Here is a 25,835-nt window from a genome sequence, read left to right as displayed (position 1 = left end):
ATTGGTTATTTTCTCAAAAATACAACCAATCTCAACATGACTGTTTCATGAAGACTTGAAAGGAATGAGATACTTTATGAAAAAAATCAATGCGTAATGACATTTTTTTTCCACAGGACAAGAATGCTGATGGCCAGGTCAGCATTTTTATTGCCTACCCCTAGTTGACCTTGAGAAGGTAGTGGTGAGCTGCCTTCTTGAACCATTGCAGTCCATGTTATGTAAGTACACTTACAGATCCCTTACGAACAGAGTTTCAGAATTTTGAGCCAATGACAGTGAAGGAACAGCGGATATATTTACAAATCAGAATGGTGTGTACCTTGGAGGGAACATTGTTGGTGAACATGTTCCCATGCATTTGCTACCCTTCTAGTTGGTAGGGGTTGTGGTTTTGGAAAGTGATGTTGATGCTGCAGTGCAGCTTGTAGATGTTACACACTGTTGCCATTGTGTATCCGTGGTGGAGGAGGACGTGGATGTTGAAGGCAGTGGATGGGGTGCCAATTATGTGAGCTGCTTTGTCCTGGATGGTGTAGAACTTGTAGAGTGTTGAAGGAGCTTCACTCATCCAAGCAAGTGAAGAGTGTTGGTGAGGACAGGCTTTGAAGAATCAGGAGGTGAGTTACTCGCTGCAAAATTCTCAGCATCTTACTTGCTCTTGCAGCTACAGTATTTATATAGTTAGCCCAGTTCAGTTTTTGGTCAATGCAAACCCCCAGATTATCGACAGTGGGAGAATTCAGCAATGGTAATGCCATTGAAGATCAAAAGGAGATGTTTGGATTCTGATCCTCTCTGACTGAAGGCGGCCATTAGCTGCCACTTATGTTGCACAAATGTTACTTGTCACTTGTCAGACTAAGCCTGAATATTATCCAGGTCTTGTTGCATTTGAGCATGGACTGCTTCAGTAAGTGAGGAGTGATGAACGGTGCTGAGTATTGTACAACCAACCATCAGCGAACATCCCTACTTTTGGCCTTACGATGGAGGGGAGGAGTGTGATGAAGCAGCTGAAGATGATTGGGACTAGGACATGATCCTGAAGGAATCCTACAGTTATGTTCTGGGACTAAGATGATTGACTCCTAATAACCAAAATCATCTTCATTAGTGTCCAGTATGACTCCAACCATTTTTAAAAGGGTGAGATTTTGTTGAATTGTTGGTGATTCCACTGCCAGGTGCTCGGGCAGAAGGCCGGACATCTACAGCAATATCACCAGCTAGAGGCAAAGGAGAGCTGGTAGTCAGGCCGTCCACGCTGCTCATCCAATCAGAGAGCAGGCAGGCAGGCCTTCCACGCTGCTCATCCAATCAGAGAGCAGGCAGGCAGGCCTGCCACACTACTCGTCCAATCAGAGGGCAGGCAGGCAGGCAGGCCTTCCATGCTGCTCATCCAATCAGAGAGCAGGCAGGCAGGCCTGCCACACTACTCGTCCAATCAGAGGGCAGGCAGGCAGGCAGGCCTTCCATGCTGCTCATCCAATCAGAGAGCAGGCAGGCAGGCCTTCCATGCTGCTCATCCAATCAGAGGGCAGGCAGGCAGGCCTTCCACGCTGCTCATCCAATCAGTGAGCTGGCAGCTCTGGTGCCTCGACAGCACCACCGATTTCCCCTGTGAAGGCAGCAAAAACACCTCAGTTCTGAGGCATCTTGGGAAAGGCAAGCATTAAATACATTCTTACATGGACCAAACAGGGAGAGCCCAAAGAATGGAGGGGAACTTCTCCAGTGACAGTGTTGGGATCACACAGCATTATTTGCTGACAGTGCTTATCACACCCCGCCAAACCCTACCCCTCCAACATACCCTAAAGTCTCCAATTCCAATGGCCACTGGGAAGCTGGCTCCAGGCAGCTTGCAGCCTCCCCACATCATGGGGATCTTTAACGACCTCAGCGAGGCCCATCAGGTTGGTCTCTTGAAGAACAAACACCCTGATTGAGGTAATGATTGCCTGCCCAATCAGGGAGCCACAGCTATGTATATTAAGGAGTCTCAGCCTATTGACACTCTTGACTCTGACCTTGTACCTGAAGTACTCTAGGAGAGGAATACAGGGCAGAATTTTCCTGTCCCACCCACCATGGGAATTGTAGCAGATGGGACAGAGATCCTCAGATGGGATTTTCCAGCTTTGGGGTAAGCGTGGCTGGAAAATCTCCCTCACAGTTTGTAACTAAAGGGAGTCTGGTGAATGGACACCAGTCTCTGAGGAGTTATTTCAGGGTCAGTTCACCAATAGCAAAGTGCCAGCACCCTGGGAAAATCCACCATTAATTGGGCTGTTGATCATTGAAGTTGGCCACTCATCTCCATTCGGAGGTCAGCTGAGAAACTACCATCCCTGCCATTTGCAAACCTCCCTCTGGTGAGGGGACAGAATTAGGGACCCTTCCCCAGTATTTAAATAACAAAGTCATTCATAGGATGTGGGTGTCACTGGCTAGGCCAGCATTTATTAGCCATCCCTAGTTGCCATTTATTGGTACTCCATTTCCTTTCCCTTCATCCGGGGCCTAACATTCTGTCCAATGGGGGTGTGCCATCTAAAAGAAATCAAAAAGAAAGTAGATTATGTTGTGTGCAAATAGGCAAAGATGAATTTTGAAAAATCAGTTAACAGACAGACCTTATTTTCAGTAAAATTTAATAATAATGTGCTGTTGTGATATTGTTCATTTCTCTGTATGTTAAATATGTTGAAACATGAGTTTTAGAGTCTGTAAAAGCTCCCACCTCTGTAAAACAAATGGACCCTAATACATAAGGTACTATGTATCATTAGATAAATAAACTCCTTAGGCCACTGCTGCTTTATTTTTAGATTGCTCACTAATCACTGTCGCTAATGCTATATGTGAACTAACCCCAGTGACTGCATTCAACACTTACTTCAATTAACATTATTTTCCTATTAAGCACACGGCAATATGTCAATTATTGGTGTCCAGAATCCAGTTGAGGTTCTTGCTGCATCTTATATACCCACCAGTAAAGATTGATCATTATTTTTAGAGTACACTACAGATGAGAGAACTGGAAACTGATTAAATAAAAACCTCAGCAGTGAGTGTGCCTCCATGAGAAAACAAAAGTTTTTTTAAGTGAGGACCCTCACTGTGCTGAGAAGGGGACACGTGTCCTTTCTGAGGCAGCCATTTTGATTCATATGGAACACAATATCATGGTGTTTTCAAGATGAAAATGATGTTATAGAATCCATACAGTGCAGAAGGAGGCCATTGAGTCTGCACTGATCACAATCCCACCCAGGCCCTATCCCTGTAACACCACATATTTACCTTGTTAATCCCCCTGACACTAGGGTCAATCAACTGAACCCACACATCTTTGGAGTGTAGGATGAAACCTACGCAGACACAGGGAGAATGTGCAAACTCCACACAGGCAGTGACCTGAGGCTGGAATTGAACCGGGTCCCTGGCACTGTGAGGCAGCAGTACTAACCACTGCGCCACCATATGCTGTGCTCCTTAAAAAAAAATAGGGGAATGCTTTCGTCTCAGATTAAATGGTATGACTAAAATTTGAAGTTGTTTGATTTGGAAAAGCTTTGGGGTGACGGAATTGAAGATTTGGGTATTGAGTAATGTTTTCCACTTTAGACTCACCTTCATTGATTTGTCAATAATGAACAAGGATGGGTATATCTTTCTCATCTTATATTTGTTCTCTGTGCCTTTCTGCATCCAGAGTACTAGTTTGGGTTCAGTTTGGATGCTGATTCTCTCTGTAGTGGTAACAGGGGTCTTTCACTGGCTGTAGAGTCAGGAAGAGAACCCCATCACCTGCTTTAGGGAAGACCCAACAAATTAACTCACCCAATTTGCTTAACCTGCCCAGGGACCAAGGATGCCAAGGAGCCTGCTGAGGTTTGCCAACCCATCAGAGGCTGGCAGTTCCATTGAACAGCAGCTGTTGGTGATAGAACGTGGCCCAGAATGGCCACCGGTGTGTGACGGTAACAGGTGGTGACAGTGGAGTGTGTCACAGGGCGGAGGGGTACTTTCAAACAAGCGCTGGGTGGCTCTCTGCACCGTCCTCCCCCTCCCTCCACACCTGCCTGATGCTGGGTCCCACAATCAGGCAGTATACATTTGAAGAATGGATCCTGGGAGTCTGCAAGCGACCCCACATGAGTTTGTTTGCTGTGCAGCCACATGGCACATCCCTCACCGCCACAGAGTTACTCCAGTGACAGCAGGATAAAGCCTTTAAGTGAGCATTAATGGCCCACATGGGCCACAAGGCTGGCACAGTAGTTAGCACTGCTGTCTCACAGCGCCAGGAACCCAGGATTGATTCCAGCCTTGATTGATTCCAGTCTGTGTGGAGTTTGCACATTCTCCTTGGGTTTCCTCCCACAGTCTGAAAGATGTGCTAGTGAGGGAGATTGGCCATGCTAAATTGTCCCTTAGTGTCCCAAGATGGGTAGCTTAGGGCGATCAGCATGGCAAAAGCAAGGGAAAATGGGGATAGGGGAATAGTTCTGGGTAAGAAGTTCTGTCTGAGAGTCAGTGCAGACTCAGTGGCCCAAATGGCCTCCTTCTGCGCTGTAGGGATTCTATGGAATTTCCAATAGTCCTTCCCTACATGGATCTGTTTCAGGTGGATGCAGGAAGATGGCAATGTCCCTACCTCCCACACCCACCTGTCCAATAAAATGTGCCACCCAACCACCAAACCTGCCAGAGGGAAGGACATTAATTTCTGACCCATCTCTCCGACCTATAAATCACAAAATTACCTTTTTACACACTGAATGAGTTCCGTCAATTGAAGAAAGAAAGCCCTCTCAGGTTAAAAATTAACATTGCATTTGATGTGTGTCTGAGTGAAGTCGGTATGGGGCCACCATGCTCTGTGTGTAATCATGCCTGTAACTGAGATTGACAACACCTAGGTTTCACGTCCACAAATGACTTGGCAAAACATTACCTGAATAAATATTGAAAAATCACTTTGAAACTCTGGATAATTTGGACTTTGGGAACAGGCCAAATCAACCTTTCTAGTTGTGATTGTTTACTTCACACTGCTTCTCTGCTTGTCACTGCCTCACAACTGGCAAGAGTCAAGGTATATTTGTAAGGGAATTTGTGAGTGCCTCTTAGGAATAGTAAAGAGAAAAAATAGTGGAAATCAGTTGCCACTTTGGGACTGTACACATTACACCAAATACCTGTCCAGAGAAATATCAACAAATACTACATTCTCCAGATGGCAGGACCAATCGGGGATGAAAAAAAAACGCATTTATTTATTTTGCCAAAGTGAATTTTGAAATTATTTCTCAAAACGTTCCGGCAAAGTTTGGTTGCAAATGTTGGAAGCGCAAATGTGCCTTTCAGTACCGTTTTAATAAAATATTCAGACATCGGAGCGCTCCAGTTACTGAGCAGTGATTTTTTTCTTTATTTTATTAGCTGTTGCTTGGTTCGGGTAAGGGAAGGATGAACTCCTTTTCTTACACTTGAAATGTTACATTTTTCAAAGCTGCTATCTACTAGATTTGCGAGCCTGAGGGTTTGAATAAATGACTGCTCACAAATCAGGTAAAAAGCTGGTAAAAGGACACATTGGAGGGTCCTGACAGGGAGATGCAATCCCTCTCTCTCGCTGTAAGTGGTTTTCAATGATGTTTGGTCACTTTGGACCTGTTATTAATGAGCCCTATGGGGATAGTGACAGAACTTCTTTTTTCTCTAACAAGACATCAGATGACTCCCGTTGCCATGGAGATGCACCGTGGAATCTATTTTTTGCCTCATCTGGTGGAGGGCCGAGCAGGGCACATTCTTTCAAGATACTGCTCTAGTTAGATCAATTAGCATCAGTCTGTGATTCTGTGTGATGTATAATGATTACAGCACATTTCTAACACCCACAATTACAATAATTCACTGAAAATGAGGGCAACCGATATGATCCGTCATTAATAAGGCTTCAGTCTTAAAGGGCAGGCTTGTGAGAAATGTAGGGAGAGGCATGAGGCCACATTCTCCTGGAGCCTCCTGGCACCCATTGACCTATGAGTAAAAGACACTGACTTTTTATTCTGATACTTTGTGCTGATTTGAATTTGGGCGTCATTAGTAATGTTGAAAAATTATGAAACATTTAAGAGCTCGGCCTTTGACTCCTTCCGAGTAGAAAGAAAGAGGCAGACAGGGAGGCCAGACAGGAGAAACTAGTGAAAATGTTCCCATCGCACAACTGATGGCAGTATCATCAGAAACCCAGGGAATTCTGTTACGCCTAGAACTGATTTTCTGTTACTGTTACAGCTTGAGATATCTGCTCAGCAAGAGGGAAGATAATCTGTGGCACAGACTTATTTCCAAAAAGTTTGCCTGATTGTTATAATAGGACAGTCTTGAGAAAACATGAAAACTGCCCAAAAAAAGCAATCACAGAGCATTTACTGACAAGTTGGAAAAAGAAAGACTTGTATTTATGTAGCAATTTTCATAGGAATTAGTAGCAGAGGAAGGCAATTCAACCCTTTAAGTCTGCTCTGCCATTCAATCGGATCATGACTGACCTCTTCCTAGTCTCAAATCCACCTGTTCCCCATGTCCCTTTAAACCTATTCTTTATCAGAAATATGTCTTTCTCCTTCATGACCACTAGACCTGTCAAACCATTTTACAGCCAATGAAGTGTAATCACACTTATACTGTGTTTGATCAGCTTATAAATATGTATCTCTGAATACTGACCAGAATCACATTTACAAAGGTGAAAATTGGGTCAGTGTTCAGCTTCTTGAATTTGGGTAAGAATTTTTGATTCCAGTTGTTTTTACTGACTTGTAGGAATAAATTCCCAGGTTTTATGGAAAAGTGTCATTGTTGTTTTTCAACCTGTGTTACTGCCTGAATTCAGCATGTCCGCTATAATGCACCATAGAAAGCATCTTTTCCAGACACATCACAGCGTGGTATGGCTCCTGCTCTGAGCAAGATCACAAGAAACTACAAAGGGATGTGAACGTAGCCCTGTCCATCATGCAAACCAGCCTCCCAACCATTAACTCTGTCTACACTTCCCACTGTCTTGGAAAAGCAGCCAGCACGCGCATCCTGGACATACTCTTTTCCACCTTCTTCCATCGGGAAAAAGATACAAAAGTCTGAGATCACGTACCAGCCAACTCAAGAACAGCTTCTTCCCTGCTGCCATCAGACTTTTGAATGGACCCACTTTATATTAAGTTCATCTTTCTCTACACCCTAACTATAACTGTAACACTATAATCTACACCGTCTCCTTTCCTTCTCTCCTATATACTTCTATGAATTGTATGTTTTGTCTGTATAATGCTCAAGGAACAATGCTTTTCACTGTATCCCAATGATAATGAATCAAACAGAAAGCACCTTAGCCAGTGAAATTGCCACAACATATGCTTTTGAAATATGTATTTCCTAAGAAAGTGAATTCATTAGTAAGGACATTAACTGGCAGCCAAACATGGTGGTGGTGTATTACTCTTCTTGCAGGAAACCCCAGTTGCTGTGGCAACATGCATCTTTCCATGCGTGTTGTAATCTGGAGTTATGGATAGTGATGGTGGAGGCTCAGACCTGCTGTCCATTGCATGGCTGTTCAGGAATCTCTTCCTTCTTGCAGCCTGCCCTGGGCATGTGTTGGAAGGATTTGCAGGTCAGCCTGTTTTGCCATGGGATGAATGTACCTTCCTTGTCATCAATTCTGGGATGGGACTCAAACCTGGTGCTTATGGCCTGCAAACAGAGGTGGCATGGTGGCACAGTGGTTAGCACTGCTGCCTCACAGTGCCAGGGACCCGGGTTTGATTCCAGCCTTGTGTGACTGTCTGTGTGTAGTTTGCACATTATCCCCACGTCCATGTGGGTTTCAGACAGGTCGTCCGGTTTCCTCCCACACTCCAAAGATGTGCTGGTTAAGTATTGGCCATGATCAATGTGGGGATTAACAGGGCCTAAGTAATGTGCTCTTTCAGAGAGTTGGTGCAGACTCGATGGGATAAGGGGCCTCTTTTGCACTGTAGGGATTCAATGAACTACCTCTTATGCCACAATATCTCCCAACAGGATATATCTGCAATTATCACACTGCTAACAAGGCACTTCACTGGTACAAATATTTAACAAAAATCATTAGTCCAGCTGTGAAAATTGGTTGAGAATGGCATAGGACAATGTGAGCCAACTTGTTTTCACACCAGGACCCTGACAGAAGGATCTTTAGGTATTAACAAATGGCACCTCTCAGTCACAGCCTCCCTGGTGGCATCGAGTCTCCTTGTGTCACTGTTTATTTGCTATGCCCAGGCAGCTAACTGTTTTCATGGATCCCCAGTCTTGGATAACAGTCATTGAGTTCTTCAACTGTGACTAATTTTGTCCCTTCAAACATGCCTTCGCTTGCTGCACGATGTAAAAGCAATGCAAGAGTGGGCAAAGATGATTCTCCTATTATACACTCCAAGACTGATTATAACAGGTGAACTTTGTGAGAATGCAGGTATCTACTCAATATCTGTGCTTAATGATTTATGCATCTGTTGCAAAGAAACCAACCTGCCAGGTTTTTTTGAATTTAAAACATGAGGGTTCATTTAGAAGAGCTAAAAACCCATCTAAATAAAAATGTAATGACATTTGCAGACATAACTATCAGAATAGATAAGGGACAACCTGTGGATGTGGTATATTTGGATTTTCAGGAAGTTTTTGATAAAGTCCCACATAGGAGGTTAGTGTATAAAATTAAAGCACATGGATTTGGGGGTAATGTATTGATGTAGATTGAGAGTTGGTTAGCAGACAAGAACAGAGAATAGGAATAACGGGTTTTTTTTGGAAGTGGCAGACAGTGACAAGCGGGGTCCAATACACATTGATGCTTGGGGCTCCAGCTACTCTCAATATGCATCAATGATTTGGATCAGGGAACTAAGAGTAATATTTCCAAGTTTGCTGACAGCAATTCAATTGGGATGTAAATGGTGAGGAGGATGTTAAGAGACCTCAAGGTGATTTAAACAAGTTATGTGAATGGGCATGTGGAAGATGCAGTATAATGTGAATAAATGTGAAGCTATCCACTTCGAATGGAGAAACAAAACGGCAGAGAATTATTTAAACTTTGATAGATTGGGAAATATTGACATACAAAGGGACCTGGGTGTCCTTGTGCACCACTCACTGAAAGCAAGCATGCTTTACAGTAAGCAGTTATGAAGGAAAATGGTACCTTAGGGAGGACTTGAGTTTAGGAGCAAGGGTGCTTAAGATAGCTGTACTGAGCCTTGGTGAGAATATATCTGGTGTATTGCGTGCAGTTTTGGTCTCAAATCTAAAAGGGTCTATTTGCCATAGATGGAGTGCAGCGAAGGTTCACCAAACTGATGCCTATGATGCAGGATTGTCGTTTGGGGAGAGATTGGATGACTGGGCCTGTATTGTGACAAGACTCTGCCTTTAAGACATTGATTTAAATAATGTTTCTTGTGAGGGTTATGTTTAAAATTCAGCTCTATTTTACCTGATGCCAATTTGTCTGAAACCCATGCTGAGAATACAAGAGAATAATTGATCCTGGAAAATGGGGTGTTTGTTTAAATCTGAACTAATGCACTTTTTGTTTAATTTTGTTTTTTCCCCTGGGGTTTTAAAGTAGGGTTTAATGAGGTTGATTGACAGGAGACAGTTGTGTGAATGGGTGGAGAAATTCTTACAGGAGAAACAGTTTAGTTTCTGCTTTATCCTGAAAGAAACGAGGTGTTTCCTCTCTCTCTCTCTCTCTGGCGGCTGTTGTTTGAGTGTCAGACTACAGGTCTCTCTCACTATCTCTCTATCTCCAGAAGTGTTCAAAGGCTTGAGGACTGACTGCCCTCATACTAACATGTAAGTCTGTGTTGTCTGCTAACTGATTCTGAAGAGGAGTTTAAGTCTATGAGGAATGTAACATAAATTAGAGATAGGTTAGCAGCTAGAAATTGTATCTTATCACATTTAAGTATTTCAATTGCTAAAAGTTGAGTTAATTAATTTGTAGTGTGTCATTAGAATCACACCTGCCATGAGACATCTTAGGTGGGATTTTATGGCCTCCCATAACCAGAAAATCCTCCCCAGGGTCAACGAACCTTTCCATGGTCCACCCATCACCCAGTCCGATTCTCATCTTGGATGGGGCAATAAAATTCCAGCCCTTATCCTCACACTAATGCCAAACATCAAGAAATAGTTGGGGTCTAATCTAACTTCATAATATGCCTTGGAGTTTCTGATCTGGTCCCTAACAGCATTCACACTGAAGTTTAGAAGAGTGCGAGGGGATCTCATTGAAATGTACAAAATTCTGACAAGGCTGGACAGACTAGATGCAGGGTTGTTGTTTCCTCTGGCTGGGGTCTTGAGAATAAGAGATCAAAGTCTTAGGGTCTGGGTAGGCCACCTGGAACTGAGGAGAGGACAAACATTCATTCAGATCGTGGTGAACCTGTGGATTCTCTACTACAGATGACCATGGAGGCTAGGTCACTAAATATATTTAAGAAAGAAGTACATTTCTCGACTCTAAGTGTCAGTCAAGATGTGTGGGGAGATAGTGGGATGCGATGAGATAGAGGATCAGCCATAATCATATTGAATGGTGGAACAGGCTCATAGGACCGAATGGCCTACTCCTATTCCTATTTTCTAAGTTCCCTATCAATGTTTTAAAAATATAACAGCAGTGCAGCACCCTCACAACAGACGTACGCTCATGCAAACATGCAAAATTACAAGTTATAAAGTGCAAAGTTACATTTCTGCCAAATATTAAAAATTGAATGCTGGGAGGTATAACCTAGAGGGTTCACCACTTTGCTGGTATCCATAGCTGAAGAAATTTTTGTCACTGCGGCCTTTGTTACAAAAATTCCTGGAGTCAGTCTCTTTTTAAACACACAGTGCCTCTGTTCGAAAAGACAATGATTTTTGCACTTGTAGTTCCTTTCGATAGAGATTCTCTATCTTTGTGCTGGATTTCAAACTGCAATAGAAAGGAACTGGGATTCTCCGGCCTCCCAGCCGTGTATTTCTCAGTGGCAGGAGGTGACATGCCGTTCACTGGTGGTGGGATATTCTGGCCCCATCACTGTCAGTGAGAATTCTCATTGAAAACACGTCATGCTGCAGGGAAACCCACAGTGGGGATGCACTGCCGGAGGGACAGAGAATCCCACCGCAGTGAATTGCCAGGGTCTTAAACTTGAGAGAGAAGAGAGAAAGTTATTGCTTCATTGGCAGCTTTCTTCCCAACTACTGCTTAACAGCTTGCATGTTGTAACAAAAGAGATTTCAAAAATAGTTATTCTAGTCACATGACCCAACTCTCAATGAATTCATAAGGTAATTGATCCACTCAGGTCTGGACAGACTGTGGCTATTGACCCATGGCCTAGATAATTAGATTCTGTAATGTCCCAGCCAATAACTCCTAAATGATCCATTATTTCTCTTGATGAGATAAGAAGAACATTTTTCCATGTAGCTATTGACCTGGTCGACTTTCTGCATGCACTTCAGAGGTAACTTTATAGAAATAAAGGTGCGAGGACCAATAGAGTTTCAGCAAATCTTTTGAAGTAGCTTTTGACATGTAATTCCATAGGAGGATGTCTGGTCATGAGGTAACTGTATTTGACATTGGAACTTTCCAGAAAACTGGTCAACTTATGATCTCATACTTCAGGTAACCTGTGGCAGCTGTTATAAGTCAGTCTTTTTGCTTACTTTTTAAAAGTCCTTTATAAACCAGTTCAATATATGTTTGATCAGACAATTAAATTAAAGATTAATATCCATCAAGTCACATCATTGTGACAATTATGCTATACCTATGGAGCATAGAGTTAAGTTTTAAGTTAAGTTTATTTATTAGTGTCACAAGTAGGCTTACATTAACACTGCAATGAAGTTACTATGAAAATCCCCTAGTCACCACACTCCAGCATCTGTTCGGCACACTGAGGGAGAATTTAGATGGTCAATGCGCCTAGCCAGCACGTTTTTCAGACTGTTGCAGGAAACCGTGGCATCTGGAAGAAACCCACACAGACATGGGGAGAATGTGCAGATTCTGCACAGACATTGACCCAAGTCAGGAATTGAACCTGGATCCCTGGTGCTGTGAGGCAGCAGTGCAAGTTACAGATGAAGGCCATTCAGCCCATTGTGTATGTGCTCTTTGAAGAAACTATTCACCTGACACCACTTACCCCTCATAACTACACATTCTTCTATTTTGATTGAACCTGCCTCCACCACACCCTCAGGCAATGTATTCCAGATCCTCACCACTTGCTGCGTAAAAAAAATTCTCTTCTTGTCATATTTCTTCTTCTACCAAATACCTTAAATGTGTGTCCTCTTGTTTTCGATCCTTCCGCCAATGGGAACAGTTTCTCCCTCTCTCCAGACCTCTCATGATTTTGTATAACTATCAAATCTCCTCTCCACTTTCTCTTCACTATGGAGAACAATCCTATGTTTTCCAGTCCACCTTGCAACTATAGTTCCTTGTGCCAAAGTTTCACTGAAAAGAAAATATACCGTTTATTCTGTCTCTTCCACATAGGTTACATAGAACTATGTAGAATATCTGAATAATGGTCTAGTCCATGCCAGCATTTATGCTTCACTTGAAGCTTCTCCCATCTTGGATCACTGTCTGTCTGGAGTTTGCACATTCTTCTCGTGTCCACGTGGGTTTCTTATGGTGCTCTGGTTTCCTCCCACAGTCCAAAGGCGTGCAGGTTAGGTGGATTGGCCATGCTAAATTCGCCCTTACTATCAGGGGAACTAGCTAGTGTAAATGCATGGGGTTATGGGGATGGGGCCTGGGTGGGTTTGCGGTTGATACAGATTCGATGGGCAGTAGGGGTGGGGATTTTGAGAAATGGGGATCAGGTAAGATTTACACACAGAGGAAACTAGAACCCAACAGGGCCACATACAGTTAGTGCTGAGGTAAATAGATCTCATTTCTGCTGGTGTAAGTTCTGTTTCCTGCAGTGTGCATCTTACAATTTTTAAGAGTAATTTTTCTGTGAACAAGATTTATAAAACTATCAAGCTGTCAAGCTATTTAAATTTCCTCTTCTTTAAATTTTGAAGAAGATAGCCTGCCTGCATCAGAGTTGAAAGAAATCAGTTACTTGCAACTTCAATAATTTTTTGTTGACATAAGATTGAAGGTTATCATTATAATACTATTATTGCTTGACTGTTTCTTCTATCTATCATTATAATAGTAGGTGGCATGTAAATTCATTGTTTGATTGACAGCTCCAAGAGGTTATTAAGGGGTTAACAGACTTTAATGTGGAGTTATGAATACAAGTGTTTGTTTTCATTGAGAATTAAGTACTTGCTAGGGATTTAAATGTATTGAATGGGCTTTTGTGGTCCTTGAACATTCTCAGTTACTGGATCAGTAAGAAGACTCTCACTCTTGAACAAGACCAAATTACTTTCTGGGAATCATTGCGCTATCACTCCAAGAAAGATATTCAAAAACTGAAGTGAATTAATTACATTTTGAAGAAACTATCCCAGGTCTGTATTAAACCCATTCTCAATCGGGGAGAGCTAAGCAGCAAATCCATCAACATGCCACCCACAAAATCTAACAACTGCAGCACAAATGCATTAATTGGCACAGTGGTTAGCACTGCTGCCTCATAGCGCCAGGAGTCTGTGTTCGATTCCCAGCTTGAGTCACTGTCTGTGCAGACCCTGCATATTCTCCCCATGTCTGAGTGGGTTTCCTCTGGTTTCTTTCCACAATCTGAAAGTTGTGCTGGTTAGGTGCATTAGCCATGCTAAATTCTCCTTCAGTGTACCTGAACTGGTGTTGGAGTGTGGCAACTCGGGGACTTTCACAGTAACTTCATTGCAGTGTTAATGTAAACCTACTCCTGACATTAATAAATAAACTTAAAAACTTTAAATTCTACCTCGCAATGAATACATAGGCATAATCTGAATACTAGTCAAATAGTCATCAGCCTCAAATAAACACACAAGATTAAATTAAATTACACCTTGAATATTTATCAAAATTCAAGTGCCATTCTTGTTGTATGGTCCAATAACGAGAACATGAAGATGGAATCATAGAGTGCAGAAGAGGCACTTTGGCCCATCGAGTCTGCACCGATATGGGAGAAACATCTAACCTACCATCTAACCCCATTTACCAGCGCTTGGCACATAACCTTGAATGTTATGACATGCCAAGTGCTCACCCAAGTGCGTGGATTTATGGAGAATATGAAGATGAACATAACTCTGTACCAAATTCTCCATAAATCTAGCTTTTACTCACTGTTAAGCACTGGAATTGATTTAGCTCAGTTGCATAAATGGAAAAAAGATAGATCCTTCATTTTTTCTGCTCATTCAGATTCTCAGGTCACTCCAAAATGTTTCACAGTCAACTAATTACATTTGTAGTGTCATCACAGTTGTTGTCCAGGCAAACGCAGCAGGCAATTTTGCATATAGCAAAATCCCACTAACAATAGTAGATCTACTCCAGTGCTGATGGTTGAAGCATATGTTGTAATATACATTTAACAATGTGAGCATGTCTCTGTATTGTGCATTCCAGTTTTAGGTTCACTTTCACTTTAAGGAGCAGAGTAGAGAACAACTTTTAGGGTCTCCAAGGTAGGCAACATTATAATACTGTTCCCGTATACCTAATCTTACTCCCTGAACACATTGGGTGAAATTTTCCTGTCCCGCCCACCACAGGAATTGTAGTGGGCGGGGAGGTGGACCGTGCAAATATCCATTGACCTTGGGTGAGACTTTCCAGACTTGGGGCAAGTATGGGTGGCAAATCCTGCCTATAATGTACTTAGCCCAATCTTTATGAGTGATTGGTGCCCCATTTCTGATTCAGCAAATGAACACAAAGGACTTACATCTGTAAAAGAACACAAAATGTTGACCATCCAAAAATCAATTTTTTGAAAATTTGCACTGAAGCAGTGGCGAAATGCATATCTTTATGTCAAGGGAGTTTGGAGATTGGATGGAAATGAGTGTAAGCCACTTATTCCTGATTCTTTTCAATATTATGTTGAATTCACAAAAATACCTCTAGGTCTCACTATTGTCCTGGCAAAGCTTCAGCTCAAGCATATTTATTAAATTTATACTGATTTGGAAAGGGTCTAAATTTATGCTGATACTTCTAAACACGATAGGACACTGAGCTATATTTCTAGTGTTCTGTGGAGTTAATTTTAAGTGTTGTTTTTTAATTTGTCCTTACTTGAAGCTCACAATACATTTTGCATTGATCAAGATCTTTTGGTTAACTCCTCTGGTGGCTCAGGGAATATATTGAAGGAATGGTTGAGACATATAGACATTGAAAGTCCAGATTTGATCTGAGGACTATGCTGAGTTAGCTGATTGCATCGAGCTGGCAGTCGGAACTTTATGATTTATCTATTTTATATTTATTGCCGTACAAAACACATAGGCATGGTATTAAAAACAAGAACAGCAACCACAACATCAGATTATACATACATAGACAATACTTTGAGTAGGGATGTTAGCATTTACCTTAAACTTTATGAGCAACTGGTATGCCCACATCTGGAGTATGCACATCTGGAGCACACATCCACAGTTTGAAATCCCCACTTTTGAAGGGATATACAGTTATGGAGAGTGCAAAGAGGTGTTACTAGGAAAATGGAAGGCATGAGGAAATATCTTAGAGGAACGTAAGAACTCTTGGATTATGATCTTTAGAGAAGAGAAGACTAATTTTTGATTTAGTTGAAGGGTGGAATTTTCCCGTCCAGTCCGCCATGGCGGTCCTAGCAGGCGAGGGGCAGACTATGCAAAGGTCCGTTGACTGAGTACAGGATTTTCTGGATTTGGGGCGGGCATGGCCAGAAAATCCTGCCTGGGGTTTATAAACTAACATGTGGCCTTACTAGCCTGAACAGTTTGTTACTCGCAGTGACAGTACTTTGCATGGTTGTCTGTATAAACTGCAGAAATTTGGTCCATATGTTGACATTCACAAATGTCTTTTTCACATAGAATTGTTGATACACGGAATGCTTTGCCTGATTTTGTATAATGAGTCAGCAGGTGTGAATTGGGAATGAGAATATGAACCTATCTTTCCCATTTCTGAATAATATTAGGTGACCACCGCTCAAAATGTGCATGTGTACAAGTTGGAAGAGAGCAAGCCAAGATGTCCATTGAGACAAAATAGTCTGTCAGTGGTCAAGCCTGGATTATATCTGGGGTCTTAGCATCATACTTGCACTATTCACTCCAAATAACTCAGTGCCAGCATTAAGATAATTCTAGGCCTCTTTGTCAAGGCCCCACACACAGATGAAATGAGATACAGGAGTGTGACCCACACCTATGGAACTGCATGCAAAAACGAATCAACGCCTTTATGAGGCAAAGGTCGAGGGTTGGCAGTGAAAATAATTTTTCATTGACTCCTTGAGCCACCACAGATATGCTAAACTATCACATTAGGAAAGACCTGATCCCTTAACAAAATAAATCATCAAGCAAGAAGCCTTCCCTACTTACCAAGATTAGGCTGAAGATTAATAGTGATCCTTAGATCACCAAGTTAAAGTCCAACAGCTTTATTTGGTATCACAAGCTTCCAGAGCACTGCTCCTTCATCAGGTGAGATGTTATATCACTTACCTGATGAATGAGCAGCGCTCTGAAAGCTTGTGATACCACATAAACCTGTTGGACTTTAACCTGGTGTTGTGAGACTTCTCACAGTGCCCATCCCAGTCCAACTTCACTTCATGATCTTTAGATCACCAAGCCTCAACTTACTGACAAATGCACAATATTTCAAAATAATTGTGATCACCAGTCTATTAACATCTGGAGCATACATCCACATTGTAGCAATTCACTGCTACAAAACCTTACAAATATTATCAAAGTGATATTCACAAATATATTGTTGAACTAAAATGATCTATAAAACCTACCTTTTAGTAAATGGATGGTGAGGATTACAGGCTACTATTCAAAAATTTGGGTTTACCTCAGAATGTCATCCTTGGCTCAATGGTAACATACCTGTCCCAGAAGGTTGCTTGTTCAAGTCCCACCAGTGAAATGAGCCTATAGTCAAAGCTGATACTTCAGTGTGTACTGAGGGAGCGCAGAAACTATCTAAGGTACCAACTGAGGTGTTGAATTGAGGCCCCATCTGTTTGTTTATATGAATGTTAAAGAGTCCATGGCACGACTCTGAAGAAGAACAGAGGGTGCCCTCGCTACAATCAATATTCATTCTTCTACCAACATCACAACAATAGATGATCTTGGCCAGAAATTTCCTGTCCCACAGGAATTGTAGCGGGCAGAACAGAAAATTCGAAGGAGCATTTAAAAGTCTGTTGATCTCAGGTGGGAATTCCCAGTCTTTGGGCACAAGCAGCTGGAAAATCCCACCCCTTATTATTATCTCATTGTTAGTTTTGGGAGTTTACTGTGTATAAATGAACTGCCCTAAAATATAACAGCGGCTGCATTTTAAAAAGTATCTTGTTGGCTGTCAAGCAACTCGGATATTTCTGAGGCTTTGAATGGTGCTATATAAATGCAATGCATTCTTCTTTCAGCAATGTCCTCAGTAACTGCCCAGTTTCTGCTTCCTATCCATTTTCTATCCAGTACAGTATCCTCTCACTTTCTCACAATTAAAAATAGTGTTTCAGGATGTCACCGGCGGCTGTTCCTAATGCACAGGTTACAATACAGCTCCTGACACGTAACTAACTATTCCTAGACCCCATAAAAAATGAAAGTGCAGTGATTCTTTTCAGGGGGGTGGTGGGTGAACTAAATCCTATGCAGTTCTGTAGGGTAGAATTAAGAGCCCGGCAGAAACCTCTCCAAGATCAATGCATGGACAGCTTTGATCTTGGAACGAGCTCCTTTTGATTACAACTCTCAAAGTGTCTGCCTTGTCTCCCGAGAGTTCTGGAATCAAGCTTTTACTTTAATCTCTCCATCATTAGTGCTGCTTACACAGGAAGTTGACACTTCCCAAAGACCTCTGGGACTTTTGCTCTCAGGCTGAATTCTGAGGTTTGAACATCCACATGAAATCTCTTAACCATTTTCTACTTTCTTTTGCTGTCATGTTAAAAACATTCCGCACCCTGTGTCCTAGAACCAATTCTATTTTAACCTAAACATCTTTTATATTTAAATAGTATTTGCTAACCCATGCTTAGTTTTGCTCTCCTACACCTAACAATTTGTATTATATTAATGGAATCAGATATATCACTTCTGAGGAAAGAAATCGGGATGAAATGAAAGGCATTTAGATTCTGTACATCAGTAGGAATCTCATATGGCTTTTATTGATGTATTTATTTATTCATGTTTTCATTCTTTGTTTTCTCATTTCTGCTGTGCTGTGCGGAGTGTAGGAACTGTGCCTAAAGTGAATGGTAAATTCTGCGGCATTTCTTAAACACTGGTTGAAATAACCAGGTTAACGAATTCATTTGAAATTAACGTATCTAGGAATTTTACACAAATGCATTAACCATTTCATTAAAATTAATACCAAGGTATATCAGTCAGCTGGGACACTAGTGGATTCCCTGATAGTGGAGGGGTACCTTTTCTTGTTCAATCATGGGACATGGGTGTCCCCAGCCGGCCAACATTTATTGCACATCCCTAGATGCCCTTGCAAGTTACAATGTGACATTGTGAATAAAAGTACATCTAACTTTTTTTAAAGCAATCTTTCAAACTTTGTCAGGAATTAAAACTATAACGGTTACGGATACAATAAAGCCATCAGTTATAAACAGCTCGGACCCAAACAGGATGGTGGACAAACCGTCAGAAATGTCTGATGCTTAGGCACTAAGTGTTATCATCATCAAGAGCCATCACAAAATCAATCTGCAGTACTCTAGGGGGAATAAAGAGCACTCCACAACATGGACGTGGTATTGAAGGCTATTGAAAACCAAAGAAATATCTTGGACTATAAAAAGAGACAGTTTCTGGAGGGTGAACAGAGTTGATTCACCACACAGGACAGGAAAGAACTGTACCCCAATTATTCAATAGATCACTGAGGACAATACAGTTTGATCATCTGCACTCTCACTCTCAGTCAGGTATGCGCAGAATCACAGGTAACAAGGCCTCCTGTTACATTGCTTGACTCCATATCTCTCTCTGCTCCACGTTTGATGGTACTACCAGCTGTCACTGTGAAATTTCTTCACCTTGCTAACTTCTCTCACAACCTTCAAAATGGACCTCTTTACCATGCTTTCAGTGCCTTCCCCCAGTCTATTTGCTCCTCAGTTTCCGCCACCAAATTGGAAGTGGTTTGTAAAACGGAAAATGAAACCACAGATTGTCAATCGGGCTTAGACTCTGTCAACATTACAGTCAGGAACAATGGGGTATTTAAGGTATATTCAAGGGCTGGAAAATGATGGAACTCCATTGAGCTGGTAGTTCATTATTTTACGAGGCACTGCACACTGAACATGTTGCAGATCAAAGACTTCAAGTGCAATGCCGGGCAGCCTCATTAACTTCAAGTCAAAGCTGTGTGTGCCTACATTGGGGCAGAGTGCAGAGCTGTGCAGATTGGAACTACCCAGCACCAGGTGAAAATGTCATCTCCTCTCTGTCAGAGGACTGCAAAGGGGTCTGCTGTCACCTGCAGCTTCTGAAAGGGAGCCAGGAAAATCTGTGCTGCAGAATGAGTTGTACTATGATTTACAATCCTGTCAGCTGATCAGAGGTAGGGAATGGGGGTGGGGGTGGGGAGGTGGGGGGGGGGGTGTTGGTGGGGAGGGTGGTGATGCATGGTGATGAAAGTGACCTGGCCACTTCAGAATTTGCACAAATGACAGGCAGGAATACAGATGTTGATTCAGAGCTGCCTGAAATCACCATACCAAGGTGATCTTCAGGTCTGCCAGGTCTAGAAAGGGCAGTCCAGCCATAACACCCCTATCCTGGTGTAGAGTGGCAAGGTCAACCCCTTGCCATAGCCTGAGCCCACCCAACCCCCAGGACCCTTGAGAGACCCTTCCTGTGCAGCCTGGCATCAGCAACAGAGTAGACGACGACTGTCCGTATCTTCTCGAGCAACCACGGGTCGCAAGGTGCCAAGCCAGGATGTCAGTGCCATGTTGCCAGGGGCAATTCATTGTTGGCCATGATGTGTGGCTTGAAGGGGACTAAATTGACGTCTGAGGGGGAAGGGAGGATAAGTGAGAGGGGTTTGGGCGAGAGGGGAGCTGAGTGGAACGGGGGTCGACCCACCCTCATGCCTACATGATGTGTGGGAGAGTAGAGGTGGGGGGGAGTGAAGGGGCCACCCAGAAGAAACTCATGCAAACACGGGAGAATGTGCAAGTTCCACACAGATGGTGAGTCACGACCAGAATTGAATCTGGATCCCTGGCGCTGTGAGGCAGCAGTGCTAATCATTGTGCCACCATGCCATCCCATTTCTTTTGATTTTTTTCGATATTTTATCTGTTAATACATTTCCTAAAAGACACCAGCACAACGTGGGGTAGGGTGTTAGCGTGGATAGAGGATTGGTTGTCAAATAGGAGGTTGTCAAATGGGTGCTATTCGGATTGGCGGTTGGTGACTAGTGGGGTGCCCCAGGGGTCGGTGCTGGGGCCTCAGCTATTTACCATTTATATAGATGATCTGGAGGAGGGAACCGAGTGCAGGGTGTCGAAATTTGCTGATGACACCAAGATTGGGGGAAAGGCAAATTGTGCGGAGGGTGTGGAGAGTCTGCAGAAGGATCTAGATAGGCTGGGCGAATGGGCCAGGAAATGGCAAATGGAATTTAATGTTGGCAAGTGTGAGGTGGTCCACTTTGGTAGGAAGAATGGTAGGAAGGACTATTACTTACGTGGCGAAAAACTGCAGCAGGCGACGGTGCAGAGAGACCTCGGGGTCCTTGTGCATGAGTCGCAAAAACCCAGCTTGCAGGTGCAGCAGGTGGTCAGGAAGGCGAATGGGATGCTGGCCTTCATAGCGAGGGGGATTGAATATAAAAGTAGGGAGGTCTTGCTGCAGCTGTATAGGGCATTGGTGAGGCCGCAGCTGGAGTACTGTGTGCAGTTTTGGGCGCCGCACCTGCGCAAGGATATTTTGGCCCTGGAGGGAGTGCAGAGGAGGTTTACTAGGCTGATACCGGAGTTGAGGGGATTGAGCTATGAGGAGAGGCTGAATAAACTAGGCTTGTACTCGTTAGAGTTTAGAAGAATGAGGGGAGATCTCATTGAGACGTATAAGATGATGAATGGGATGGATAGGATAGAGGTGGAGAGACTCTTCCCGCTCAAAAAAGACAGTAGGACTAGGGGGCACAGCCTCAAGATAAAGGGGAGGCGGTTTAGAACGGAGTTGAGGAGGAACTTCTTCACTCAAAGGGTGGTGAATCTCTGGAATTCTCTGCCCGTTGAAGTGGTGGAGGCTGCCTCGCTAAATATTTTTAAGAAGCGGGTTGATGGGTTCTTGATAAGAGAGGGGATTAAGGGTTATGGGGAGAGGGCGGGAAAGTGGAACTGAGCCACAACAGATCAGCCATGATCTTATTGAATGGCGGGGCAGGCTCGAAGGGCTAGATGGCCTACTCCTGCTCCTATTTCTTATGTTCTTATGTTCTTATGTACGTGTCATTTTAAGTAGGGATTGGGGATGAGGATGAGCTGAGGGAGTGAGTTCCATTTGCCACTAGCCCTGTCTGTGAGGTTTGGGGTAAATTGTGGATGCAACATATTGTCAACTTGATGCTGCCAGCCCTGTAATATTTGAATTCCAGGGACAGGGATATATGGCCTGCTGCACATTCCTCGCCATAAAGATGGTGGCTGTGTATGCAACTGCGCAGGCGCAGTGTTGACAGCCATTTAAAACATGCAGTTCAATGGGTCTCGGCAGACTCATGTTGGACTTGATTCCGATTATGTAACACTGAGAGGCAGGAAGAGGTGTTAAACTCTTTGCATTCATTTGACTGGTAAACAGCAATGATACGTAGCACCATACAGCTAACTGTGTCCTACTAATTTTAAATGCTGTCTTAAAGAGTCATTACATTTCTTCACAAGCTATTCTTCATTCTTATTGTGAGCACACTTAATTCAGAAACTTTATGGAGTAATGCAGTTTAACCTGGAGCGCACTCCTCTCCCAGCCGAGAACTGTGTTTAATAGCAAGTCAGGTGAAGTAATCTGAGATGCAAACGGAATGGCAGGTCTTAAACTGAATTGTAATGTACATAGGGTGGAATTTTCCCATCCCGGCTGCCATGGGAATCATAATGGGCAGGACAGGATCATATAAAGGTCCATTGAGCTTGGGCAGGAATATTTGGTCTCGGGGTGAGCGCGAATGGATAATCCCACCCATAGGCCGGAATTTTACCGGATTGCCTGCCTCAATTCTGGGCTGGGCAAAGCTCGGAGAACGGCATTTTCCATTGGCCTCAGGTGGGATCATATGAACCTCGGGAGGAGGTGCCGGTAAAATTCCGCCCATGGTGTGCTTCCTTCCCCTGTCAATGTTCACTGCCTTGGGTGGCCTTGGAGAGGGAGCACATGGTGTCCACTGATACACCTGAGTGATTCTGTGATCTGTAGGCACCAGGGGAGATGGAGGGGGGGTGCTGGGGAGTAACATCACCCTTGGGAATGATATTTTGCTTTTGGTGGTTAAGCTTCCTTTCACCTTTTTGTGCTGGTTATAGTGCCCCGCCAGAGGCTTTCTGTCACCCCTCACATTTACTGATTTTTATTTAGCTTATTCATTTTTGTTTTCCTAAAGCAGCATAGTGTGTTTCCATCTTGAATTGCAAAGGAATACTTCTTGTCAGATAAGATTATCTTTGTGCGCAAGTATTCGGGGTTGGTTATAAACAAGCACAAGGAGGATATAAATGAAAGCCAGTGACTTCAATGTGGTTACATTTTGACATACTTCCATGAAAGCTCGTACAGATCATTTGGAATTCCAATGGTTGCCAGGCAAAGCTGATAATTCATGTGATGCACTATTCTGAATCAAATAAATATGATGTTACGCTTGATGCCTTTTGATTTTTAAAAGATAGGACCTTCGTAGACTTATATTTAAAAAGGCCCATTGATTTTTGTTGGCAAGATACTTATGGAGTCAATTGTTTATTGTTTCCTATGTCCATATTTACATTGTATAGAGTGACAAGGTGATGTAGTCACATGACTGTAATGGTGAACAGGACCACCAAGGGTCAAGTGAAATTAATATTTCAAATGTTCTTCTTCAAAGAATGTTTTTTCTCTTCACTTTTACATCCTTGTTGACTGATTTCCACAATGACCTCACCAAACCACACATCTCTCAAATAGTATAACTTAGAAGAATTAATATACAGGGGGAACGCAGTGTACAGGTCCATAGTTCCCTGAAAGCTGCAACACACGTCAATAAGGTGGTCAAGTAGGCGTACTGCATGTTCACCTTCATTCAGTTGGGGCAGAGTATAAAAATTGGCAAGTCTTATTGGGTTGTATAGAACTTTAATTAGGCCACATTTGGAATGTTGCATACAGTTCTGGAGGCCACATTACCAGGAGGATGTGGAGACTTTGGAGAGGGTGCAGAAAAGGTTTACCAGGATGTAGCCTGGTTTGGAGGGTTTTGGCTGCAAGGAGAGATTGGACAAACTTGATTTATTTTCACTTGCATGTCAGAGAATGAGGGCTGACCTGATAGAACTTTACAAGAGGTATGGATAGTCAGGAATGTTTTTCCTAAGGTAGAAATAACAATTACTGGGGGACATAGGTTGAAGGTAAAAGGGGGTAAGTTTAAAGGAGATGTGAGAGACACGTTTTGTACTTAGAGGGTGGTAATTGTTGGAATGCACTGCCAATAGAGATGTAGAAGCATATACAATAGCAACATTTAAGAGGAATCTTGGCAGATACATGAGTAGGCAGGGAGTAGAGGGATACAGACCAAGTAGAGGCAAAAGGTCTTTAGTTCAGAAAGACGTCATATGTCAGCACAGGTTTGGTAAGCTGAAGGGCCTGTACCTTGCTGTACTGTTCTTTGTTCCTTGTTCTTTGTTTATAGCAGGTTCCTAGTTGGTAACTGTTACAAACAGGTGAGGAAGGTAGGATAGTTTCCCTCTGTTTCTATTCCTTGTTTGGCTGCAACAGATTTTTTAAAAAAGAGAATGTGCTTGTTAATTCAACAAGCGTTTAGCTATGAATAGCTGTACCTTCATACAGACACTTATTTTTCCATTGAGGAATAGTGGAAGGATTCCCGAGCTGATCATTAGCCTGTTGAACTATGTTGTGAATGCTTTTTCCATGGCCAGCTAGTCCTGGCATTGCATTTGAACCCAAATGCTCTAGTCCAGACATAGAGACACTGTTACTGTGCCACAAATCTTCCCCTGTGATGATTAAAGACACAAACAAACAAGTTACCTTAAGTTTTAAAAAGAAAGGTTAGTATTTATTGTACATAACCCGGTTGAAAATGTTCCATTTCATGCACACGCCTACACACAAGGTGTTTACACACACAAGTGGATTACCGCATTAGGGGATAGATTAAGCAATTTAAAATTCAGGTTACATGGATCTTGAAGATTGTGACTTAGTTGGCTTCTGGCTGGACTCAATGATTCTTCTAAATTTGGCATTGATATCGTTTAAAGATGTCAGTAGACAATTTATTCTTCTTTTGAAGAGAGCAGCTGCTGTGTTGAGCTCCTTTTAAAAATAGAATAGTACTTGGGGAACAAAAAACAACAGGCAGGGTTCAAAACTTGTACATTGCATGGACAGAGAGAGAGAGACCCAAACATGGATCTTGCATCTTCAGCATCTCATTTGATTGGATCAATCTGAAGAGAAAACAGGTACGAAAACACACAAAGGTCAGCTGGCTTGTCACATGACCCTACCTCTCCAACTGCCCAGATAGCCCAAATATGGTTGTGGTATATTGGATTCCAGATGCCTGGATTATATGATTAGATTACATCTGGGCAAACTCCTTTCATAGCCAGAATCCCATTGTCCAAGTGATTCTACTTAATGGCTTGTCCCCACATAGTTGACTACTCAGGTAAATGTCTGGGTGCTTTGCTGATGGGCTAGGAGATGGCTCCCATTTATATCCTTCAAGGTAATTATTCCTGGTGAAGCTTTGCAGGCAGGTACTTTCCACTGCAATGGCTCTGATATGTAGGAGGTACAGTGATGCAAATGTGAAACCATCTTTGACTGTGATTACAACTGGAATGTGGGCTACAAGTCTCCAGCCATTCACGCCGGTGGGATCTTCCAGTCCTGCTGATGGCGCACTTCTGTCATGTGTTTGCCGGTGGTGAGGGGTGCATTCAATGGGAAACCTCATTGACAACAATGGGACCAGAATATCCCACCGCCACTATATAATGGTGGGTCACTTCCACCACGCCAAAACACTAGGCAGATTGTGCAGAAAATCCCACCCATAGTTTTATAAAAATCAGTTAGTGGGTTTCCAGCTAGTTAGTTCATTATGCCTTTTTTTGTCAAGCATGGCTTCATAAAGTAACTGGAAATTATAATACACTTTAAGAAATTTTTGGATAAGAAAGGGGGAATCAAGCCCAAGAAATGATGCAATCGTGCCTATCAGTGAACAATGAGTGGGATTTTCCGGG

Source organism: Carcharhinus amblyrhynchos, chromosome 24, assembly GCF_965287045.1.
Source record: "Carcharhinus amblyrhynchos chromosome 24, sCarAmb.v2.hapA, whole genome shotgun sequence".
Classification (NCBI taxonomy): Eukaryota; Metazoa; Chordata; class Chondrichthyes; order Carcharhiniformes; family Carcharhinidae; genus Carcharhinus; species Carcharhinus amblyrhynchos.
Note: the sequence above shows the minus strand (reverse complement) of the source record.